The sequence below is a fragment of the Dermacentor silvarum genome, chromosome 10, assembly GCF_013339745.2.
Source record: "Dermacentor silvarum isolate Dsil-2018 chromosome 10, BIME_Dsil_1.4, whole genome shotgun sequence".
NCBI classification, from domain to species: domain Eukaryota; kingdom Metazoa; phylum Arthropoda; class Arachnida; order Ixodida; family Ixodidae; genus Dermacentor; species Dermacentor silvarum.
The window spans coordinates 73,843,022-73,861,515 of record NC_051163.1 but is presented as its reverse complement, the minus strand read 5'-3'; the positions used below and the strand labels follow the sequence as shown (position 1 = coordinate 73,861,515).

The 18,494-nt window shown below is 43.2% G+C and overlaps 1 protein-coding gene and 1 long non-coding RNA gene across 2 annotated transcripts in view; one reads left to right on the top strand and one right to left on the bottom strand.

Annotated features, from left to right (window-relative positions):
- Positions 1-9,022, top strand: part of LOC125940786 (uncharacterized) — a 46,945-nt gene extending 37,923 nt beyond the window's left edge. The window contains exons 6-7 of the long non-coding RNA XR_007463992.1: positions 2,215-2,240; positions 8,848-9,022. This is a non-coding gene — a long non-coding RNA (uncharacterized LOC125940786). The remainder of the gene's footprint in view (positions 1-2,214; positions 2,241-8,847) is intronic.
- LOC125940785 (uncharacterized) overlaps positions 1-18,494 on the bottom strand; it is an 847,616-nt gene that overhangs the window by 103,389 nt on the left and 725,733 nt on the right. The window lies entirely within an intron of this gene.

Sequence of the window (18,494 nt, the reverse complement as noted above, 5' to 3'; positions counted from 1 at the left end):
ATGTTTAAATGTTCACTGAACGTATACTGCCAGTCACCAGTGCTAGGAGCATCCGCTGTATTCAAGAAAGCCAAGAAAACATGTTCAGCGAATGCATACGCGATATTGTCGCAGTCTCTAAGAATGCCACGAGAAGGATGACTTATGACATTAATTTCGGCCAGCTCAGGACTCTAATGTTTTAGATAAGGCCAGAAACCTTTGAGATCGCATTTTACGCGCTCTTCGACAAACTTAATGTATGCATCACTGTCTCTACGCATTAGGCGTTTCACCTCGCTTCGCAAGGCACTAAATTTTTCGTACCACCCCGATGATTGTTTTCATGAACTTCCTATGGTACCTTAGGTTTTTAACGAAGTAAACAGCGCAATTCCTTAGAAGACCACTTAGGATAGCGTGCAGGGCGAAACTCCTTGCAGAAAATGAAGGCTTTCAAAACACATTTTACATTATCAGTAAGCATGCCAACTGCTTTGGTGACATCTCTGGCACGGTACAATTCAGGCCCGTCGGCATGACTCAGATAATGGTAAAAACCTAGATAGTCACTGTTCGGAGAAAAAAATTAGCGAACAGGCTCGCTCGACACATGAATAGCCTCTAGAAAAACTGCTGATTCGAGGGGAACATGGTCAACAGGCACTAAACAGCTAACAGCAACAGAAAACTCAGTTCCCCTTTCCCCCTCCGCAAGTGTAGGGTAGCCAACCGGGCACGTCCTTGGTTAACCTCCCTACCTTTCTCTCTTCGTTTCTCTCTCTCTCAGTAACACAGAAATTAGCCAGAATCGGATCTAAAACATTTCCAGCGGCATTTGGGACCTTGTTAAATAAACTGCGTTAATCCAAGAAATTCGATAAAGAACAGCTCATCACAGCGAGGGGATAATAAAGATACGGATGTCACGCGTGAGGAATCCCAAACAATAGACGGAACATTGAAATCGCGAGCTATGAGGTTATTATATTTTGCTATATCAATAACTTCAACTAAGTCTTTCATACGCTCAGAAAACTGCACATTACTTATGTTAGGAGGGAAGTAGGCTGCGCAGACCAACAAATTATGGCCGCTTTTAACAGGAATTTCAACCCGGTAAAATCTCAAGGTCCGCACGCCTTAAAACGCTAAGATTGTTCCGCACGGCAATTAGCAGACCGCTGCCGTATTTAAGCATTACTTTTTTTTAAATGCCATCGCATTTTGCATCGCTTGCTTTTTGATAAGGCCCGGTTTAGTTTGACGCCCAGATCGTAGCTCTTTACCTCCTTGAACATTTTGCAAGCAAGGTCTGGCCTACATATATATATATATATATATATATATATATATATATATATATATTTCTTTTAATTCAAGGACACCTGCCTCAAGCAAATCCAAAACGAAACATTATTGGGTGCAGCCTCGTACCACTAACACTTTACAATATTTTAAGATGTTTTCAAAATTTTATCTAACCTGCGCCATGACTGCTCGTTTTAGAAAAGTTCCAAGTGCACTTTAAAGTACTACAAAATCTTGTTTAGCTTCGGAGTTGTCATCTTCGTGATTGGATTTCCAGAAACAATTTCGGGGAGTTTTGTGAGAACTTTGCATCTTGCATGTTAGGATATTGCTGTTGAAGATTGATGTTGAAGATTTTATGGCTCTTCTTTACATAACGCAAATTTCACTCACACTGGTTCAATTGGGGAGACGCTTGATGCCTTTAGCATGTATTCGAAAATGAAAATCAGATTTGTCCTCAAGTAAAACTTCCTTTTAACTGAGCTTCCTGACTTCCAACTACAAGAATGAGTGCATATGGGCTGTTTAGTGACGCTTATTAGACCTGGGGATTATATACAGGAAAGCCACGTGAGTTCGAAATGGAATAATGAAGAGCCAGCTGGAGAAGCGGCTCTTAAGCGTTCAAAGTGGGCCGTGCAGCAAACGATCAGACGACGAGAAAAAGACCGCACTGTGCATTGGTGGGTTTGATAGCATAACAGAATTTCTCAGCATATATTGGAAAGACGGCTAATCCTGTCTGCACGATTGCGCCCTTGCACCAAATATTTTTCAGCTCTTCACTCGTTTGCAACTTCGAAGGATATTGCCGTCGCCGGAAAAACAGGAATGAAGGCAGTGTGACCGAAATGGCGATAGTTCTTTATTATATATTATAAGGCGGTGCTAACTCTTTTGTCTTCTTTCTTAATTTTTCAGACGAAAGAAAATGAAAAAGACTCCGGGTAAGTCCTCAAGCATTTTGCCTGCCATTCTCTCCCGCTACCACCGCGCACAATCATTTACATTCATCTGACAGCACGATAGCACAATCGCGCCCTACATGGAACCTTCGATGTTTTTTCCTGCGTATGCAAATAAATTGCTCCGTAACAAAACCCAGGGAATCGCAATGACTTCCTTCGGGGTTAAAACTTGCCAGCTGTATTTTGCTGATGTGTAAGGCTGAAATGGGCGTGTTGAAATGTGACTGTGTTGCCGCTGCCCATACCCGTGACTTCACATCTGTGGATGCTATGTTGCGGGCGTCTCTTTGCTGACTGCTGTGTAGCCTAAAAGCTCACACTTGGAAAAATGTGTCCAATGGCTCGATAGTAGCTACGTTCTCTAGTACAGCAGCCCGATTTAGGCCACAATCGTCCGTATACTTGCCAGCGCCAACTAGTTCTTTGAGATGATCACTGCGTCTGCAACACTGCGTACCACATGTGCAGCTTGTGATGTGGAATCTGTGGTTGACATTGAAATAACACAAACTAAGTTTTACAACTATTTATGCGTGTAATACAACGCTTCGCTGTTTGTAGATTCCAACGAGGTGCATTGAAGTAGCCGCAATGTTTTCGTATGTAATGACTAATCCCCTTTACTTAAGTTGGTGACATTTCGATCTCGGCACTTGGTTCAGGAGCTATTGCAGCTGACGTGTTCATGCGTGAGCGACGCTTGCAGTCTGTCAGAGTTACGTTTTCTGTTCGTGGCCGTAGTCCGATTACTTTCGTGAACGTCTGCGCTTAGCATCCTCTGAAATAGAATTTGCGAGAATCCTAGTTTTTCTAAAAAAACTGTGTATTTCATACTGGCACGTCTTGCGCGGACAATGTTCGTTCATTTGAAGTGTACGCGAGGCTTCAGGGGAAAATATAACGTCGCTTGGGGACCTAAGTCTTTGCTTGAGTGCGCAGTTCGGAGAGGAGAGCGTTGCGACCTTGCCGAAATTGGCATAGTATACTATACAATAGTAAACGCCCATACTATACAATAGTAAACCATACTGCATATAATTAGCAAGCGCTAAATGCTTGTAATGCCGCGTTCCTTTTCCATGGCGTCAGTATCGACTGACGCTTATTCGAATTTCAGCATTCATTTTGTTGCTTTTTGTTCACTAGAATATACCACCAAATATTACCAATTTGTCGTAGAATTTCGAATTTATAACGAGCATTTCAAACTGCTTTTGAGCAGGTATCTCGTGCCTTTCTTCTCTGGGACATGCATTTGCTCCGTGCACATTTGCTTGAATTTCGTGAAATTTCTGAAGGCAGCATGGAAAACGTTTTTGTGCTTTCATTCTGGCGTTTTCGTGGTTTAGTGTTAAATTGTGCTACGCGCGTTGCGGTTTTACCCCCACACAATCGTGCTTGCTGTTGGCTATCTGCAGTACACGGTATCGGTATATTAACGTACTTATTGATATCTTTAGGATATTGAATAACAATAACTGCTAAGAATAACGCATTTCTTACTTGAGAAGCTAGCGGATATACCAGCCAAGGTTTGTTATTCTTCCCCATTGACCTGTTCAGCAATGTGCAACGTTCAGCAATCTGATCGCTATAAAGCATAGGTTGAGGAAACATCACCCGCAGATGCTCAAGCATTCCTGCAATCAGGCACTGAAGAATAACGCAGACACATCTTGCCCTTCCTACGGAATTCCTTAGACGCTGCTAATGATGGAGCTGCAGGTATTCGCGTGTGCTACCTCTACGCTTGTTTGTGCAACAATTCTGTTAAATATACTGGTTACTGTCGCCACATGCTTGCATGTCAGCTGTTCCACTACCTAACTTTCCTTCAAGCGATGCTTGATTTCCCAAGTCCTTGCCAGATAGCATCATCATCATGATCGCCATCGGCTTAATATTTTGTGTACTGCAGGACGAAGGCCTCTCCCGGCGATCTCCAAGCCCTGTCTTGCGCTAGCCAATTCCAATCTTCGCCTGCGAATTTCGTAACTTCACCACACCACCTAATTTTCTGCCGTCCTTCACTTCGCTTCGCTTGGCACCCATTCTGTAACTCTAATGGTTCACCGGTTATCTATCCAACGCATTACATGGTCTGCATAGCTCATATTTTTCTCTTAACGTCAACTAGAATATCGGCTAAAGCAGTTTGCTCTCTGATCCACACCGCTGTCTTCCTGTCTCTTAAAGATGTCAAACAATTTTCGTTCAATCGCTCTTTATGAGGTCCTTAACTTATTCTCGAGCTTCGTTTGAAGTTTCTGCCGCATATAGCACATGTAAATGCAATCACTGTACACTTTTTCTTTCATCGAAAGAGGTAAAGCTTTCAGTCAGGATTTGGTAACGCCTTCCGTGTGCACTCGGCAGAGTGCACACGGAAGAGTACCAGATAAATACGTAGTTAAAGCTTGGATAATGAGCCAGCGTTTGCTATCTCTCCAAAGAGAGATTCCAATATATGTTTTTTTCTCCTTCTTCCGAGCATAACGTTCACTGTTAACTTCAAGGGTTTTTGTTCGCCGCCAGGCATCGAGTGACATGTCAATCTTATGCGGACCAAGGTATTATCATCCTTTTTGCCGGCTGGAGCGTTTTTCGTGGGTAAATTTCGATACTCACTTGAAGAGTATCAGTTTCCATCGTAAATTGTTGTTGACACGGCAATGATCTCGGGCATCAGCTTCGATTAGATGCAGAATCCTGCATAAAAGTTTCCGCCACGCGTTGTTTTACAAATCTTTAGGATATTGAATAACGGTTTAAGGCAGACCGCGACTGGATATTAGAATATCTGACGACGTTGGTTCGTGTAAGTAACCCTTAGCACTTGACGAGCGCACTGAATAAGAGGGAATACGTTACAGTGCTACACCACCTCGGTACCACAGCGTTTTTTCGGGCAAGCTGTAGGGGAAAAATCTTTGCAAAAAGAAACCAACGCCGTGACATAAGTGAAATTAGAATAGTCATAGTGCAATTTCTACCGACATTGTTAAAGTAAGCCTCGGGGCGCAATCTGCATAGCCTTTGTAGATATGCTGAAATTCGATAATGTGTAGGACTTTGTAGCATATTTGTACAAAAAGGGTTTTGATGGGGTAACAGCGATGTCTGTGTGGTCTGTAACATTATAGCGTATGGCGTGCTGACAACAAGGTCAAGTTAGTGTGATTGTATGACGATATGATATCCTCCAAAACCAGAGGAGCGCAAAGTTTTCATCAAGAATTGACTATAGTTACTTCTTGAGGACAGGAAAATGGTAAACATAGCAGAACTAGACATCGCTTAGTACTACCTCATGCTGAGGTAGCAGATTGCCACCGTGCGATAACGTAGGTATGCCCTGACGGAGCAGAAGAGTTAAAATTCTTGCTATTTATTAACATATATCCTAGTGTAATACTGGGACAGAGTAAGTAGAGCGATACAAAAAAGTATATATATCAACGATGAATAAAAACATCATATTTAACGAATATAAAGAATAAAATACCAAGGCCAGAAAGTAACTTGAAATAAAATAAAAGTATATATGGTACATCAACAAATAATCTATGAACTCTAGCACTGTATGCGAAACCACTATACATAAAGTCCCAAAGTTAAATAAGAAAAACTCTTTAAAGTGGTTAGGTTAGGGCAGGCATGCTAACCAAAAGTTAAATTGAGGTTTTACGGGCCAAAACCACGATCTGATTATGAGGCCTTCTGTGATGGGGGACTCGGGAATAATTTGAAGCACCTACAGTTCCTTAACGTGCACATCGTGCTTAATTAACAGCCGAACACCATGAAGATTAAGCAAACACGGTGGGTCCTAACTAAATGTAGGCAGGATAAATCGGTAGTCAAAAACGGGTGCGGAAAAATGCACAGCGCTTTACAATTTGTGCTCACGCACTACAACGCAAGATTACAATATGTACAGTCTGTTTATTGAAGAAAGAGAGTGCATTTTCTGCACAAAACAACGCGTTCGAACAGGGTCTATGAAGAATCACGTATCAACGCAATTTCGAGTGGTCGCCTTTAGTGTAGCAGCGCCCTGACCACTGACGCCAGAAACGTAAAAGTGCATTAGAACCGAAAGAGGAATTGGTGGACCTAACGTGCACGACACAATGCGCGGGGATTGTTCATGTTGGCTTCCATTTTTACGGCCGCCAAAGCTACGAACATTCCTTCCCGCCGTATCGTTCAAGTTTTGCAGCGGCGATGTCCCGAATAGCTTCTCCTCTCCGAGTTTGTGACGACGTGGGCTTTTCAGACCCCATCGCGTTAACCTAATAGTTTTACCATCCTTGCGAGCGCCACTCAATGTTTACAAAGCAAGCGAACTCTGGAGCATGGGAGAACAGCGTAGTAAACACATTCCACACCAGGGTACTCCAAACTACAGCGCACGGCCAGCAGTGGTCTCTCAGTTATATGGCAGACCTGCAACCGTGCCGTTATTCCTCACAAAGGCAGTCGCGCTTCCGCCTGATGATAGGTGGCTTCTCCACAAAGCCTTCCCAGTTGCTCTTCTTTCGTTACAAGATCACGTAACCTCGTGCGAGAAGTGCCGACGAATCGGTAGACATGGGACCGTGGCCTGAGAAGCACCAATTGGCTCGTGCCAACCCCACGTCGCGTGGGGCGCGTGTGGGCCTAGCAGCACGAAACGTCGCAAGATTAAGATTTGCAAGCCTTGCTGGCATTATTAACGAATTTAAGTGGTTCATGACCTTGAACAGATAATTCGGCAAAATTGGAAAGCTATTCACTTACTCAGACGAGAATCTTGAATAAATTACGTACACATATTTTTCGTGCGTAGCGAACACATGTACTTTCGTTGAAAATGCCCGCGATGCCCAGCAGGAATTGTTCTTGATAAAAAAATAAGGCCATAGTACGCATTTCTTTCCGCCTACTCGTTCACGTGCTGCGGTAAGCTGTCATATTATGAGTGGTAGCTTAAAAACAAAAGTGTGCAAACATTGCACTCTTTTGCATAGAAACACAATGGGCAGGCAAATAAACTTGAGAAGCTAAGGACCGCGTAACGAGAGACAAAAAAAGTTTTGCCTAACGTTACGTGACCACGAGGACAGTGGTATTAGAGAGCAATGGTGTTAGAGAGCATATTCAAAGGGGAGCAGGCCACATTGTAGTGGACCTTAAAAGAAATAAATACAGCTTGGCAAATCATATAATGCATGTTGCAGACAACCGGCGGTTGAATAAAGTTTGAGCAGTGGTGTCACGGCAAGGAACGTCGAATTAGTAAATTTATAAGCATAACATTAATTCGACTTGCGCAAGACACGAGTAACTGGATATCAACTTGTGCTCACTCCGATTTGTGCTAGTCAGGTAGTGCAAAGCGATATATTTGTGCATTGTTTTCACTGGCCAACATCGTTCTTAGTCATAAACTTAAAGCCATCCTAATTATGTTAACACTTATTTCTGTTTTCTTGAGTTATTTTTGTGCCTTGGTTCAATTAAAGCTGTCGGACGTTTCCTCTATAAATATTGAGGTTATTCCTACGTGCACTAGAAGGCTTTTACTTATGCTCAATTTGTCTTATGCCAGAACTACAAAGTGTTGTTGTTCTGTCACTTGGGAGTTCACGATGATATCGCTTGTAGCCACCTGCCTCCAATTTTTTTTTATCCCACTTGAAAGCTGTGATGAAAGGCTTACTTTTTAAAGTATGCCGATTTGGTCACATAGCTATCTAGCAATTTAATAATGCCCCAGACACACTTATTTTTAAACTAATCAAATCGATACAACACAACAATAAATTGCCTTAGTTTGCCATTTGAAAATGCTTGTGCGCACCTTAAGATATCTCTTGTAATGCACCTTCTTCAGGAGGAAAATATTCAGCCTGGCAACGATTATCGTTCACAAGTAGCATATCTGCAAACCAAATCAATTGAAACTGCATGACTGTGGTCACATAGAATATAATAAAGTGGCGACTTTTCAAGTTCGAGCTGGGGCAGCACTTTGAAGCCTAATTCTATTAAATAAGCTCATACTCCACAAACAGACGTCATAGGTGTTATGTAAAGCATACCAACAAGTTCGCATAACGTCGTGCGGATGTTGTTTGTAAAGTTGCTGTTAGCTGCGGTCACTTTTAAGCAGTGCAGACAGGTCGTTAGAGCAATCAGACACTGAGCATAAAGCTTCCTTGACCGGCGAAACACCGTCACTTTTCGTTGCAATGTCGCCGTTGCAAGTGCACTGTGAAGTCCGCAGAAAGTGCCGCGTTGTTCACTCATCCAAGCAGCCAGGCTCGCCTTATGCATGCTCGAGGCTTGGCACGTCATTTATAAGTGGTAGGACGTGCGTAACTCAAGCCTCGATACACAAAGGGGTATTGTGCCTTATACAGTTAAGTCTTTGGCGAGTGCCCGTACGTGCCCGTGATTGGAAGCATGAAGATAATTTATTGTGTGTGTGTCATAATTGTGTCACAATTTACATCATGTAGTGAGCGTGTATGTGTATGTTTTCTTTGTTTTTTGTGTCCTGGTTTGTCCGCCTACCTTTCTTTATTCATGAAATCACAAGAGTTGTCTGCACTACCTTCTCAACGGAAATGCTACAACATATGGCCGGCTGGCCATGTGAAACGTAAACACTACGGGAAAAAGCAACACGATTTCGTGAAAATACCGAACTTGTGATAGTGGCACACCTGCCCATTAATAAGGAATGGTGACGTTTCCCAGACCACCTCACCGTCGTGTAGATATCGGCTCAGTGCAAATGACAACCTTGTGTGCCGCCATCAGTGTTTGTGAGTATTTTCAAAAACATAGTGGAGGCTGGGAACCGGCTTTAATAAAGGAGGGTCCCTGTCGGAAACGTCCAATACAAATACCTATTAAATGGCGAGGAAATCGTTAACCTTACACTATGCAGGTTCATTTTTAAGTTTTAAGGAATTTATAGAAGTCTCCTGTGGCAGGGTTATTCGATGAGGCGGAAATTAGTAGCATGGGAAATCGAAATACATATTCAACTAATTAACTAAAGTTCACAAATAACTTTACTTACTTACGAGACATATTGAAATTTACAAATAGCAGCCGGCGAGCTTGTCAGGCGCATCCTCTTTTAATGAATTTCCAGAATGACACCAGTTTAGAAATCAAACTCACCGTAAAAATGCACTGTTTCTTCACTTATTGGAGCCATATAACGTAAAATGATCCCAAACTGTTTTGATTCCAATTCTTGCAATCAACCTCCACGATTGGTCAAAACATTTTCAGGCCACTCCCAACTTCGACTGTCTGTCACGTGACATCACAAAACAGCGATAACTCACCACGTCAAAGTGACATGTACGTGAAAAAAAAAGCATTAAAACTGAATTTTTCTGAATAGCCAGACTACCCCGTTCCGAAAGGAATAGAAGGTGGCTAAGGCCCTCGCTACTCGCACCTGCCGGTGAGCATGCGTTTATTTGCGCATGATAAACCTTCTTCCGTGGCAGTAAAACGTTATCGAGCCCTTTCGGCATGCATACGACATAGCTCTGCCAACTCTTCCTTGCTGAGGATCCGTTCACGGCCGGGCTCGACTGGCGCGCGCGCTCGCTTCTTGCGGCCTTCTCACCCGTCGGGGAATTTATGGGAGAGTTTCTCAGCACGTTTCGCCACCCGTCGGCGGTAGGGGCGCTGCGACCCTGACGCTTCCTCCCCTTCCACCGCGTGCATGCGCTTGCCTTCACGCTCGCACGATCGTTTTCCCGCGCATTTTATTCGGTGCTCAGTCAGTGTTGTTCAGTATTCAGTAATTTGTGGGCTCCTGAAGACGGTCGTACAGCCTTTAGCACGCGCAGCCACAGCCGAGACTTAGCGCCGTTCATTGCGCATCGGTATATAACTGCTGTGTGATGTATTGCTGTGTTCCATATTGCAAGTCGCGTTCCGGGAAAACACCCGATGTTACTTTTCACCAGTTTCCAAGCAATGGATTTCTAGCCTGAGTTTTTAGCGCTTTCGGACAAGATAGTGTTTTTTTTTCGATAAAGCCTCCGAACACCTGCCATGCAGGAAGAGCAGTCCAGCCCTATTTACAAACGCTCCCACTTTGAGCTGCCCTGAAGGTGTTGACGACATCCATGCGAGAAGATCCGCAAATCTAATTGCCGAGAAGTTTCTGAGAATACTCCTTGTAAATCACTCAAACCAACTGACTGACGAAAACGACAAGCCTTCGGCCTATGTACACAAGTCGCCAAGGAAACACTTTAGATTGTAATTCCCGACCAGGAAGCATTATTCAACACTACAGCTTTCCTATATTGGAGATGTGAACAACAGTTTAGAGCTTTCATAAAATTTCCCCTGTCGTTTCGGAATTACGCACGTCTGACTTGCCCTATTCATTGCCCCTGTTCTTCGAGTTATCGTTTAATTTGCATTCGTTTTTCGACCTGCTCGCTTCTTAGTTAGCACGGGTGAAGAGACGTCACCGCGGAGGTCCAATTCTCCGACAAGAAAGTATTCTTCAACCGAGAAGCTTCTTTTTGAGAAAACCACATGTTTTTATAGCGTGCTGATGCAATCAAATCGAGGAAATTTGACTTACACGTTCCTCGAGTCTTGCAGATTTATGCAAAGCTAGTCGCCCTCGCTTAGTGATCTCTTAGCCTCCGGGACACATTTGTGAGCTACTATGTCCGCAAGTTTTCGCCTGAGAGTATGGCAACCATTGTAATACCCTTGTCACAAGGCACGTGTAATGTCATTCGCAGCGAATAAGATTAAGTGTTAATGCCATTTTTGTTGCTTCTACACGGGCATAGTGAATGACATTCACAGCTAATGGCATTCGCCCATTGAATGAGTTTCCCGAACTCATTCACGCGCGACTTGTGTAATCTCGACGACAGGGGCTTGGCAAAAAAAGACAAAATCGATAAGTTGAAACGAAGTGTAATATATTTTCAAATAACCACCCAATGTTTATCATTGCATTGCTAACAATATAGTGAAAATATGTAAGCAAGAGGCACGATTTGTAAGGTCTCGTTATCATAGCAGCCTGCCGATAAACATTGCCATCAATTGCGAATGCCATTTTGTTTACCCGTGTAGACTGGGAACGCAAGACTATGGTGGCCAGCACAATAGCAAGACCGCATTCGGTATGAATGTCACTTACTGCAAATGACAATACATGTGCGGTGTGACAGGGGTATAAGTGCATACGAGCAATGAATATTTATTTTCATTCCTCAAAATGCATCTGCGCTTGATAGGGGAGAGCTGTTCTCCTGGCGCATGCATCTCAAGTTCCCCTTTGAATTAAAAGAAGCTCGATGCATTAATACGGTTACACTGCATGCATTTATAAGAAGCATTAAGTTACACTGCATGCATTTACGAAGTGGGTTTCTTTGTATCCGCATAATTGGCAAATAGTAGTTAATCAACTTCGCCAATATTAAGGAACACTTACTGCACAAGCAGGCACGTGCGTGCCTGCTTGTGCGTCGTAACTGCAGTGCTCTGATGCACTCCGTGTGTTAGTCCGTTTGTGGATATTGTACACTGTGTCGCGAGCAAGTATGCTAGTGCCGTAAATGGCGCAGCGAACGCCTGCGTCTTTTCCATGATCATCTTTAAGCAATGACTTATGACAGCGCGAACTCGGACAATGGACGGCGAACGAGACAGACGTAGACAAGCCACATTTATAAGCTGCACCACGCCGTTCTAAATTCTCTGTTCCTTCATTCGTGGCAAGTTTGAGAGCACTGCAATCTCTGCGCGCAAACGGACAAGTCACATGTATTTTTTTCGTATGTCAAGGACTTTGTTATGGATGCCGCATGGCTGCTAACAAAACGTTCAAAACTGCTCTGTTAGATATTACTGCATGCTACATTTGCCATGGTCCTACATCGCATACGGCTCTCCCAACTTTCGGCCTATACCTTACTCCTTTCGACACACCCCTAATTTATGGTTATCTTCTGTTTTTCACAACCTCTCATTCTGTGGGCCCCTATCTTACTCCATTCGGCACCCCTAATTTATGGGTACCTTCTGTCTGTATTTCACAACCGCCCATTCTGTTTACGTGCAGGAACACTTGAATTGATTCTGCTAGCCGCGGCAGAATTGCCGTTTCTCACGTTTGTAAGCCTTCGCGCATCTTGCGGCCGGTAAGAATTTTTAGGTCGGTGCTAGACTCGGCTGGATTACTATGCGGAATTCCACAGAATTCATTTACCATACTCACTGTGCCTGTACTTAGACAATTTGTCATTTGTCTATGTATCTGCTAGCCTTCTGGTTAAGTCAGATGTGGAACGACCACCCATCAAATACATTATTGCCGGTTTGATCCCCGGAGGAGGAAGAATGTTTTGCAACTGCACAGCTTTCTTTCGGAAAAAGCTTCGTGCTAAACTTGATTAGATGACCTTTTTCCCTCTGATGGGCCTTCCTCCACCTTACGAGTTTCGGGGGAGCAGGTTGCCCATGTTGAGTGTCGCTGTGCTTGTAATAATTTTCTATAGATTCATCCTCGCTCGGCGGTCTGTTTGTCTCCTGGTTAGCTCGGGTGCGGAACAGAAGTGCAGGAAAGACGGATGCAACCGTAAAGCTCATTCTCCGAAAAACTTTCGTGGGCTTCCTTTGCAGCTTGCTAAAACCCTCAGCTGGATCACAATTTTTTTTCCTTTCATAAGCCTTCCTCCAGGCTTAATGAGTTTTGCAGAATATTTTGCTATAGTTTGTGTCTTTGTTTGGAACTGTATATTGCCCTTCACTTTCCGATATTCAAGCCTACTGGTTCTCAGATATAGAGCGTCAGCCTGGGAAAGGCGTTCTGTCCCGGGTTCAAACCCCAGACCAGGACGAATTTACTGAGTGGCTTTATTTCCCAGAAACCCAAATGAGTTACCTTAGGGGCTTTCTCGCAAACTCTCCTGGATATTGGCCACTTCACCGACCAGGACCCCGACCAGGACGCATTTTTCAACCGCACAGCTTTCCTATATTGGAGACCCTATACATGTGATCTTAGTACCTTCGCCCTGAACCCATGTGAACAATAATTTATAGCTTTCATAAAATTTCCTCTACCTTTTCGGAATTACGTACGTCTGATTTGCCATATATTCAGTGCCCCTGTCCATCCAGTTATCGTTTATTTGCATTCGTTTTTCGACCAGCTCGTTTCCTGTTTAGCACGGGTGAAGAGACAATAGATTAGCTGAAGGTGCAATCTCTCGACAAGAAAGTATTGTTCAACGTTTTTATAACTTACTGACGCAACCAAATCGATGAAAATCTTGGACACATACACGTTCCTCGAGGCTTGCGGATTTATGCAAGGCTATCCGCACTCGCTCAGTGATCTCTTAGCCTCCCAGCTAGCTCACCCGTAGTAACCAATTTTGAAAGGCGTTGGACCCACGTTCAATCCATATACGAGTGCGAAATTTTCATGAAAAATTAAGCTTCTTTAGTTTCAAGGTACGCGCACGGGGCTGGATTACAACTAAACATTTGTCCGTGTTGCAGAATCTCGCCAAACAAATTTCTCGTGTTCATGTCCCCATTTTTTAAGTCTAATAATTTATGCCAAATTTTTTTTCAACTGCGAAGTTGTTTTTTCGTAGCTGGTATGAATTAACGTTCGATATTTCACTGATTCTTTTCTCCCTTTGGAAACTCAGCAGAACTCACTTTCCATATTCAGTGTACTTGCGCTTCAGTTCACGAATTCACTTTTGCTATGCGATCGACCCGCTTCCCCTTCATGAATTTTCCTACACTTGCAAGATTTGGCAGAAATTATTTGGCATATTTATTCATTTGTCTATTCTTCAAGTTGGCTAATAACTGGCGCGCGGCCGTATCTTGAGAGTGGGCAGCGGCTTGTAGCTTTGTCTGTGCCGTGTGTTCTCGGCGACCAGTTGGCGTTGAAGCGATAGACAACAACACGAAGGTCACTTCGCTCGCTGGTGTTGCGGCTTTTCCTTACGCCAGCGTTATGACGACGCGTGTCCACGGTCACAGTGTGGTGTGTTCATGTTTGCTGTGCCCGCTGACACCATGTTTGTTAATTTAGACGGCAAGCGAATGTTTACAAATTGATCAATGCTTCCCATTTTGGGCGAAACTGCGACTTTTTCAATCAACGGCAGCGCTTTCTTCCTGTAAAACACTTTCAGGTTTCATTGCTATGTTCATGGTATCGCTGTAAACAAAAGACCATGTGGGTGTTTTAATACGTGATTTGCGCTGTATACTTATCAAATTTAAATATTTACTCCGATATATGTAAGAAAAATAATGTCATTATTTCATTTACTCCAGTCACAATTTTCGGGAACATAAAGGCGACATGACATGATTTTATTCAGACTTTAAAATATAAACTGCCCACCAAAGCAGATTGACCACATGGCTGAAGGTTTATTTACATCAGTAAGGTGGTTTTCGTGCCAGCCTTTCGTGGGACTAGTGTTGTCATATTCATTCCAGAAAGTGTACTAGACGCGTCTGAAGCTCAGTTTATCTCAGCTTCGTGAACGTTAGCTGTGAACATTTTGCTGACAACGCTGAATGCAAGAGCAACGTTTCCAAGTGCAAAAAAGGCTTAGGTAAGACGAGAAAGCTCCTGGCCCCTAGAAAACGCAAAGGCATCCCCAGGAAGTCTCTGCGGGATGTCGGCATGAGGGCATTTGTACATCCTAAAGGATCTCCTGCCTTAATCCTTTCATTCCAGAAAGTGTACTAGACGCGTCTGAAGCTCAGTTTATCTCAGCTTCGTGAACGTTAGCTGTGAACATTTTGCTGACAACGCTGAATGCAAGAGCAACGTTTCCAAGTGCAAAAAAGGCTTAGGTAAGACGAGAAAGCTCCTGGCCCCTAGAAAACGCAAAGGCATCCCCAGGAAGTCTCTGCGGGATGTCGGCGTGAGGGCATTTGTACATCCTAAAGGATCTCCTGCCTTAATCCTTGAGGGCTCCCGATCTGGCCCATTTGTCCATCCCAAGTAGATAATGATAACATACCGGGTACATAGATTACCATTTTAGGATGACGACGGGACGTGTTCCAAGGCACTACTGTTTGACACTGCAATTAGAGGGCGATTATTATATGCCACGTTTCTCATAAAAGACGCGGATAGAAGCAAGGTACGACGATAGGCATCGTTTGTGCGGTGTATCTTCGTTCCTTGCTTCTCTACGTGCATTTTACGTGCAACGCACGTTACACGTACTAATGGCAACACCAACAGACCTAAGTAGCAACCGTAGTAGAGGGCAATTCTTTACAAATTAGGTTAATTTAAAAACGAAAAGCTTTGTAATTGGAATCATTTTGGGATGAGCTCATGTACTCGAGCATGTGCTCTACAATCGAAAATGTGTGTATTGCACTACTTGACAGAAACAGTAAACACTGTGGATGTAAAAAAAGTATCACCGAGCTTTCTGGTTAAAAAATCAGGCACAATGTCGCAAAAAATACAGTAAGTTCGCAGACAATGAAACTATAGGTGCAGTTCAGGGAAAACAAGGGGAATGCGGAAGATGGCGATTCAAGGCGATGAGTAACACGAGAACAAGGTGAGGGCAGGAGCCAACGTTTCGACAAGTGGACTTGTCTTCTTCAAGGCAACATATGCTCTCCTCGGCACAGTATATATAGGTAGGGTTCTTCTAAAGGGGAGAGAAGGTAAGGCGGGTGGGTGAGGCAACGAGCGAGAGTGTAGAATTGAAAAGAAATATAATGGACGACTGATCGTCGGTGGAGGGATTTGAGGCAGCGCTGTGTGTTAGCAGGTTGACGTGTCATTGTGTCTTCGTCCTTTTATCTGTATATCAACACCCCCCCGTTTACCACCTTTTTTTTGTGCGCCTAAACACCATTTTTCCGATGCTTCTTTTATTCTCCCTGGTAGGCACGATAGTTCACTGACCCCCAGCCGAGCAGACGCCCCCCCCCCCCCCCCTTTGTCCAGACCCCTTGCATGAAAAGAGGAACCTGCTAACACACAGCGCTGCCTCAAACCCCTCCACCGACTATCAGTAGTCCATTATATTTCTTTTCAATTCTACACTCTCGCTCGTTGCCTCACCCACCCGCCTTACCTTCTCTCCCCTTTAGAAGAACCCTACCTATATATACTGTGCCGAGGAGAGCATATGTTGCCTTGAAGAAGACAAGTCCATTTGTCGAAACGTTGGCTCCTGCCCTCACCTTGTTCTCGTGTTACTCATATGTGCAGTTGTATCTTACGCAAACAGATGTCCAGAAAGGGGACACACGCAGATCACGGTTGCCCGCCGTCTGTTTCGTCCTCGTCACTGAGAGGTACATCTGAAAAGAACGAACGCAATGTGGCTAAATAATTTTCCAAATTAGCTCGGGCATCCCGCATCAAACCAAGCCCAAATGACCTAGCACCTATCTATATTTACGCCACATGTAAAAATACTTCCAACAATTCCTGCTCCTAATCATGCTCTAGACACCTGAAGTTGTCAAAATGGTTGTAAAAAGATCGCGCACATCCAATGCACATGCTGGATTTTATGCGAAGCTAGGCATGAGTGGCGCAGGTAATTAACTACTCCACTTTACGCTTATCAATTCCACCATTCTTAAGCTATGCCAAAATATCAACGGCAATGAGATGTCGAGGCAGAAATGCCATGACGCCGAAGGCAATGTTTAATGCTTGTTCATGGAATAATTAGGGCTTCTATACATGTGTCTGCGTGGCACGAACCCAAAATGGGGGAGACCAATTATAAGCACCAATAACATTAAATCAATTGAAAATTATGCGCTATTCTATTAAAGGGTCTATGCACTTCAGAGATGCTTATGGGCCAACAACCTACGTACATTTCTTATGTAGTAAATTACTTGAAAACATAGAACATAAATGCGCTCACTGCACTACCTTGGAGCTGAATATTGACATTTTCAATTTCGGACTTGTTCGCTGTCGCAATCGTTGGTCTGACACTTGTTGCCAGATACATTAATATTTTCAGATGTATGTGTACTCTTAAAAGACGCTTCAAACAATTATTCATTGTGTCTAACGCAGTACAATAAAGTAATATGCAGGACATGCAAAACAAGACAATCAATGTACGTGAACCACGTTCACCTGCTGTAGGCATCTCTTCTTGAAGGAGTATGAAAAAAAAAACTCCGTTGAAATATAGCAACGAGAGACAGTACAAACATGCACTATATTGTTTTGCGAGTACTTACTGTAGATAACATCACAAAATGCGAGTGCAGAGAAAGCCTTTTTCCCGTTTTCGTCCCAGCCAGCTGCAGCTTACAGCCACCTCTTGTGTCATTATAGCATCCAGGATACGACTCGTCGTAGTCCTAGCATTAGAGCCTCCTAACGAAGAAGGTTCCGTTAGCGGAGAAAAAAATACAAACGATAATAATTTGAAAATGTGTTATTGCACAGAGTAGACCAATTAAAAACTATTGTACTCATAACAAAAGTACGTTTTGCTCCTTGTGTTGGAACATCTGGTATATGAATGAATATGTTTATAACGAGGTAGCACTAAACACTTTTATTTATTTATTTATTTATTTATTTATTTATTATTTATTTATTTATTTATTTACTATTTATTTATTTATTCAACATTGCGGGCTCGAGTTCCAAGCCGGGTGGACAATACAAATACAAACAAAGGCGCAAAATCCAAAACAAATAGCAACAAAAGAGCAATACAGATGCATGTTCAAAAATGGTGACTCGCAATCTGATCACTAATTGCCTCAGTAAGGCAATTCCAATCATGTAGGCTTCTTGGAAAATAAGAAAATTGAAACAGGTCAGTGCGAGCAAAATATGGCGTCAGCGCATTTGGTTGGTGGAGTCGGGTGGGTGTGCTAGTTAAGGGTGATAAATACTGTGATATATTTAGAGCTAGCTTGTTATTCAGAAGTCGTGAAAAGAAATTCTTATCTAAATGTTTGCCTTCGTGCCTGTAAAAGTGGTATGCTATTAGCTTGCATTAAATTAGAGGGTGAGCCTTAACTTTTGCAGTCCTTTCTGCAACTGCCACCCTCTCATCACCATTTAACTGTGATCATCATTAGTGTGCAGCTGAGCAGGTCGAGTGCAACCATTTTAAAAAAAAAAAAAAAACATTATAATACAAAAAGGCACCTGACATATTTAAAGCA